Raw genomic sequence first — 7,510 nt, 5'->3', positions numbered from 1 at the left:
TATTTTCCTCATAATGAAAGAAAAGTGACCAATGCAATGAATATCAATACATCACATTGTGTATTCTAAATAGACACAATATAAAAATCACAGTAAAATGTTAGAATTCATTTCATGATAAAATAATAGGTAGAAAGTATCAAATGCTGATTGTTTTTCCAAGTACTTTACCTATGGTATCTAATTTAATCCTCACAATATTCCCATAAAGTGGATCTGCTTCTATTTTTAATTCTCAGATGATGATACTGAAGTCTTCAGAGTTGGAATTACTAGTACAACATGTACGCATGGTAAGAGTTAGCCTGTGGCCCCTCTCCCACTGTATCAAATAACCTCATTTTATTTTATGACTAAAATACCAGAACTTAGTCTACTAATTCTAGGAAAATTTCCCAAAATTATTGTGAACACTCTAATAATATTTCACTTTATCTTTGTTAGAAAATAGGTAGCTTTAATATGAAAGCTCCAAGTTCATAGTCAATTTACACCTCCTTGGTGAAAGGAACTGCTAAAGTGTAACATTCTTGATTTCTAGATATGCTTGGCGACCCCATCTCTGTTTAACACAGTCTTACAGATAGAATGACCTGCCCAATTCTGAATGGAAACAGACTGCAGGTATGATGGACCAATCATTTCCACATTGTAGCTCACCTAAGTTGTTTACCATGAGAAGTATTTGATAGCTTTTGATGTGCAACATTTTGAGAGAAATGTACTTCTTTAAAATGTTATTAAAGCAAGACTGATATAAAAATCACCTTTGACCCCACATAAATATTTTACCTCTCATATACCCAAAAACGCACTCTGACCTATCATTAATGCTAGGAACGAGAAGTTAAAAATCATAGACACCAAGACCTAAGCATGAATTAAAGAGTCTCCAACTTGTGAATACAATTGGTTTAAAAAGTCATCAATACTAAATTTTTAAAAATTTCTTATGATACTGAAGATTCAATTATAAATATTAACACTTGAAAATAACTCATTTTCTTGGGAGTAGTACACAAAACACAAGATTAATCCTAATCATTTTAAAAGACCTTTATTTATACCAAAAATCCACTCCTTTAAATACAAAGATCCTAAAAATAACTAAAGTACAGACACACATCATCTACACACATCATCTACATTCAGAGGACTGTGTTAATAGAAAACAAAGTTATACTAATAATAAATTAGCTTACAAAATTCACTTACATTCTTCTATTCTATTCCATTTAGTTTCATAAAAACTAGATTTTCATAAAATGATGCATAAAAGCCTTTATATGCACTTACATTTTCAGATCTTAACAATATTTATTTCAGAAATGTCTTTAGCTTTTTAGTCAATGAACTGAAATAATTCTAAAATATTTAAAGGCTTTTCAGAAGTTGCAAGATTCACTCTGGGATGTTATTTATATTTCGTTATATATATACGAAAAGCCTTATTTGTTAAGTTGCGATAGTTACTCCCACAAAAGAGCCATTAGTGAAGATCCCTTTGCATGTACAACTTCAAATACATCCATTATCTGGAGATGACACATGCTTTTTGTTTGTTTGTTTTTGAAAGGAATATCTAGCAAGCTTATCAACAATACCGATTTTCAGTCAATATCATGGGATATTCAAACGTAAAAATTTGGAGTTGATTATCTCTTAGTGAGAATAGATATGATCTTATAAAGAAAGTTATTTTCAACAGAAAGCCAGAATTTATCCACCTTGTGTTTCACGGGAATAACCAGAGAGTAATACCGGTTTGGTCAAGTCGGTCAAACTCACTCCATGAGCATATTTTAAAATTATAACCAATTTAAGAGGTCAAATACATATTTTGAACTGACAGTCATCTTACAGCAATAACTTACTACCTAATTATGTCTGTATCTTCTTTCCTAGCATATAATAAGAGCTAAAGCTGTCTCTTTTATCTAACTTAATGTAAATGATTTGATTCTGATGATGTTATTATTTGACAAATAAAGTGTACAGAAGGGGGGTCGAACTGAAATAACATGACAAAACAATGATAAATAAAAATATTGCAACACAGTTAGCTCTTTTCAGTCCCACCTTGTCCATATTGGCAAGCAACATTGCAACAGCACATGCACACATTTACACACACATATACATACATGCTAAATTCAGGGTTTACTGCACAAAAAAGTTCAAATAAAATATTAATGATTAGTATAAATGATAATTTGTCTTACTAAAAAGTAATACACTATCCAGTCACCACGGGTTTTATGTTTTACTTGTCTATCCACATGTGACCACTTAATTTATTTTTAATTAATTAACTAATTCATTCATTCATTTGTTTGGTGCTAATAATAGGGCTTGAACTTAGGGCCTGGCTCTGTCCCAGAAATTGATATTTTTTTTGTTTTAGTTTTCTCAAGGCTATCATTTCACTGCTTGTACCACAGCCCCATTTCTAGCTTTTGTTGGTTTCTTTCAAATCAGAATCTAATGGCCTTTTTTTTTGGTTTGGTCTGGTTTCAAACCACAAACCTCAGACTTCATCTTTCTGATTAGCTAGGATTAATGACATGAGCTACCAGTGTGGCTTCTACTTTTTCCTCTATACTTATCTATTTCACATACTTAGATCGTAATCTAAAATTGAGTATAGAAGCAAGATGTACAGTGATGAAATTGTCCTGTCAAAACATCAAGTTAGTAATTTAAATTTCTTCTTCAGACCATACACAAAAAATACCATGTTTTAGTATAAGAGAACTCATTATTGGACATATGAGCTTGAAGAGCTTTCTAATAGATTCATTATTTATTGTTATCCAACATTAGAAAAAATGTATAATGCAGTAATAAAATAGAAATCCTTTGCATGACTATTAAAGACACTTGTTTTCATCTATAAAAGTAGGCCTGTCTATTGTCTTTAAGTGGTTTCTATGATTGAAGGTGTTTAATAAGAAGTCAAAATGTATTAGTAGTCCTTTGCTATCAATTAAATCTCACTTTTTCTTCTTGGAGAATATAATGATCAAAGCAATAGTTGAGAATCTGCAAGGAATATTTCAGAATCATGCTTCCAGTGCAAGTGGATCACCAGTAAGTAATCCTCGATACCATTTTCCACAAAGATTTGTCACAGATATAATTGGCTTGCCTTCTCTTGCTGAATGGGCCTATTCCTTCATTCTACAGGAAAAGTGTGATTCAACTGATTTCATTCAGATCTCTTCCTACAATTATCAAGGATTTAGATTCTTGTCTACAATTTGGTCAAAGCTACGTCTCTTTATGTAGACTGCTATAAATGTATTTACTAATTTCAAATAAATACATAAATTCTATTTCCATCTTTTTTCAAAACATAAAATTCTGTGTGCACTATAAATTGATAAGAGGCATGCATTTTTCTCATTCCTAGAATAAACTGCACATGAACACACCACTGGTCCATATTTTCAGTCTGAATCTTTGAATACGGAGGGCCATCTTTCCTCTGCTCTCCATCAATTCCCTAATCTACAGTTAGAATAATTTCGAATAGTAAAAATGGAAAAAGAGAAAATAAATCATAGTGAAAAAACAGATGCAGAAAATTCACCGGATTTTGCTGAACAGTTCAACTAACATGAACTATTAGGGAAATACATGTACACATCATTCCCAATGGCACTCAAAGTCTCTGGTTAGGCAATTGTCATGAAGATGAGGAACACGATGAAAAAGTGAGGAATGGTATCAATTGCAAGAAAAAAATGGAGAAGGATCCAAGCAAATTTCTTCTTTGGGCTGCTGAAAATAATGTTTACTACTACAGTAGTGCAGGGACTACTTTCCAAAAAGGCCACTCATGTGAATACTAGGTATGAAGATGAGTATAACCATCTTCATCAGGAAACCTGTAGGGTATACTTAGACATTTGACATGAGTTGGTGGCTCAATCGGCAGATATTCTTGCAATAACTGTAGATGGCTGGACACCCCTGCACAGTGCTTTTATGTGGAATAATACCAGAGTGGCTGTTTAATTACTTCATCATGATCCAAATACCAATTCCCAAAATAAAGGCCTCTTGACCCCCTTGCATATTGCTGCTGGGAACAGAGATAGCAAAAACACGTTGGATCTTCATCTGTTGAGCCATTATGTCAAATCAGGTCTGAAGAATAAGTTGGAAGAAACTGCATTTGATATTGCCAAACGGATAAGTATATATCACTATCTCTTTGAAGTTTTGGAAGGCTGTACAAATTGCTCTTCTAAGTCACCATGGTTTGGTTAAGTTTTTTAAATTTCATAAATTCCATTCCATTGTTTGTGTCCATGCAAAATATTTTCACAATCCAAATAACAACAATACCTTACTGTAACAATTCATGGATTCCATGGAATTCTTCCAAGTGAATTGCCTGACTTTGATGTCAAAATGTATTCAAAAGAGATTTGTATACATCTATAATGGTTTCTGGAGAGTTTGTGCTTTTTTTAATCAGAAAGAATTTTAACTTATCTGTTGAAATGAGTAGTATAGAAACTGAACATATTTCTGGTGTTTGTCTGAAAAATTATATTTTAAAGTATGCTATATTCTATGTTTGTATAATATCCATAATCTATTTTATTCTGTCCTAGATATAATACTTTGAATTCTACATTGTTTTATAATATATAGGCTCATTAATAAATGTGTCCTTTCAGATTGCATTCCATATAGAAACAGTGTAAGATTCCTTTTTTCCTAGGTCCTTATAGTATATTTCTTTGGGATAAAATGACAATGTTGTCTAATTTCAAAAGTTTTTTTAAAGATTATGCTATGTAAAGACTTCACTAATTTGAAGATTTAATACAGTGATGTGAAAATAACTTTTAATTATATGAATTACATGTATTATTACACTTGTAATTTTGTAATCAACTTTTTAAAAACTTTTTCATTTCTTGCATCTGAAGAATGAAAAATATGGAATATTTCACAAATTTTCATATCATCCTGTGCAATTGCCATGTTAATCTCTGTATTGTTGCAATTGGGGTATACGTGCTGCTGAAGCATATAGTGTCCCCTAAATTGAAGTATGCAATTTAATGATGCAATCTTTATACAGGCTTATATCCTTGGGTGCCTATTTGTAACAAGGAAACCTTAATGTTCCTAACAATGATACTGATCTTATTTCCCTAAAATTCTGTGCATAATGGAAAAAATTATATTGTTCAGACGATTGCTCACATTTTCAATTATTTTGTCAATGACTATTTTAAGTCTTTTTCATTTTGAAGCATTCATAGCTAGGTCCAAAGGGAATGGCTTTTTGAAGTACTTATTTATCCAACTGAGTTAGCTTTGTAGAACTAATGGATTCAAAGTAGGCCTTGCTTAAGAGCTACTTCTAAACTTCTGCAGTTGAAATTTTCCCAAATGAGGTCTACCTTAACCTTTATCCTTCTTCCATGTAGGAACAGAACAACCAGAATATCTTATCCTAACAGCATGGATTGTCTTACTGGAACAAAACTAATCTTAGTTACAAGGGATCATATACAGATGAGCATTTCAGACAAAAGTGTTCAGTCTAGAAGGTATTTTATCAAAATATAATTGTTTATTATACCTATCATTTCAAAAGGAGCTAAAGCCAAGAAGGTGAAAAATTGTTCATATGCATGATTACCTAATTTCCTGGCCTATCTACCTTCCAACCAGGCAGGAACTTAAACCAAATATTTCTATAGATCCAGAAGTCCATATGTTTCTCTTTGTTATTAGGCCTTAAATTGGTAATGTCTCATCTTGCCTCCAGGTTGTAAATCTACAAATGGTAAAGCTTTAGGTCTAACTCTACCAAACACTGAGGTAGAGATAATGGAATAATACTTTAGAACAGAGCTGCCTTTTATGCCCAATCCACAACAGAGCAATGCAAAATATGTGCCATTTTATTATATTATATATAGTTATATATTTTATATTTATGTGCTGATTTCATGTTTCACGCAATGAAACTTACTATAATTAATTGATAATTTGACAAATAAATTGATATTTATTCCAATAAGTAGAATTGGAATATAAATAATTAAGTTTAGAATATATATTAGAATATAAAAAGTGTCAATGCAAATGTCTTCGGTATAAACTTGTGATACCTTCTAAGTGTTCGTGGTCTTCTAAATTCACATGGTAAAGAAACAATGTTGTTTTCCTCTAATCTATAGGAGGTGTTACTCTGCTGCTCTGTTTATTGTTTTAACTCGCTCACCCCAAACGGTTTTACTCCATATTTCTGAAGCATTCCTAAAGATTATATCCAAATTTAGATGATATAGTGTCTAAAAAATATTATTCTTCTTCAGGACCCATGGGTCCTAGGATCCAATGTCCCAGTTACATGTTATCATCAGATAACAGGGGCAAGACTTCTCAGCTAGGCCTATGCAACATGCCAGCAGAAAGTAATTGAAGATCCATCTCAATTTCTCTTTTCTTATATTTCAGGGCCCCAATTCCTTGAGATTCAAGAATTAGCAGCAAGTAATTGTGAAATGCAAGGTAACTTAAAATGAAGGATGAGTTCACAAAATCTGAGAGAAATTATTGTAATTCAAACTCAATTTACAAATGACGAGCCCATATGAGTGAACAAGATCACAAAGTGTCAGAAGATTATTTTTAATACCCCTCCCCTAATGATGAATCTAAGATTTCAGTCCAGCATAAATGGGCCCAAAATAGTTCCTGGAAGGATAGATCCATAAATGGTCTACTAAGGCCAGGAAAACTTGACTTAGAGGTCAAATGTAATGCAGAAAAACATTAATTGAGAAGATCCTTAGTGCTTCAAAGCACTGGTACTTTAGTACAACTTGATTCTGTGGTATAAAAATGTTATCATTCTCAAACCAATCATAACCTACATTTAATCTCCTGAAAGTGTATTCCTTTTCAAATAAACTTTTTAAAATCACATTTGCCAAAATAACATTTGATAAGTAGATAATATTTAATGACATTACAAGTTTTTCAAGTGTAGGGAGCAAGTTACAATAGAGTTGATTTATTTACCCAGCATTAATGCCAAACAGGTTCAATCATTCATTAAAGTGTAGAAATAGTAGCCCCCACCATTTGTGTTGTTCAGTAGGTGCATTCCAGAAATGTGTTAAATAGATCAGCCTGCCATGTTTCAAACCCCAAACCTCAGCTTATAAAGTAAATTTCATCACTTAATAAGAAACATTTTAAAAAGTCATGAATAGTTGCCTTATCATACATTGTTTTATGTTTTCCCTGTCTAACATAGAAAGAAATATGACTTTAATCTTGAATATGAGTGCTCAGCAGAGATGTGACAAACAAAATCTGTCTTCTATTTCTATCATATTCTTCTATAGTAGTAAATCTTAGTTTTTTTCTTTTTCCAAAACTTATAGGTAGTAGAAAGTATTATCCCATGTAAAATAAAATAATAATATACCATTGTACAAAGTCAATTATAAAAATTGGTAATTAGGAA

General features: G+C 31.9%; 1 pseudogene; it reads right to left on the bottom strand.

The window, feature by feature from the left end:
• Positions 1–4,950: 4,950 nt before the first annotated feature.
• Positions 4,951–5,049, bottom strand: LOC122098046 (annotated as a pseudogene).
• Positions 5,050–7,510: the final 2,461 nt, after the last annotated feature.

Source organism: Dipodomys spectabilis, unplaced genomic scaffold (assembly GCF_019054845.1).
Source record: "Dipodomys spectabilis isolate Male_0828 unplaced genomic scaffold, ASM1905484v1 ptg000454l, whole genome shotgun sequence".
NCBI classification, from domain to species: domain Eukaryota; kingdom Metazoa; phylum Chordata; class Mammalia; order Rodentia; family Heteromyidae; genus Dipodomys; species Dipodomys spectabilis.
The sequence above is the reverse complement of the archived record's forward strand: the minus strand, read 5'-3'. Positions and strand labels throughout refer to the sequence as shown.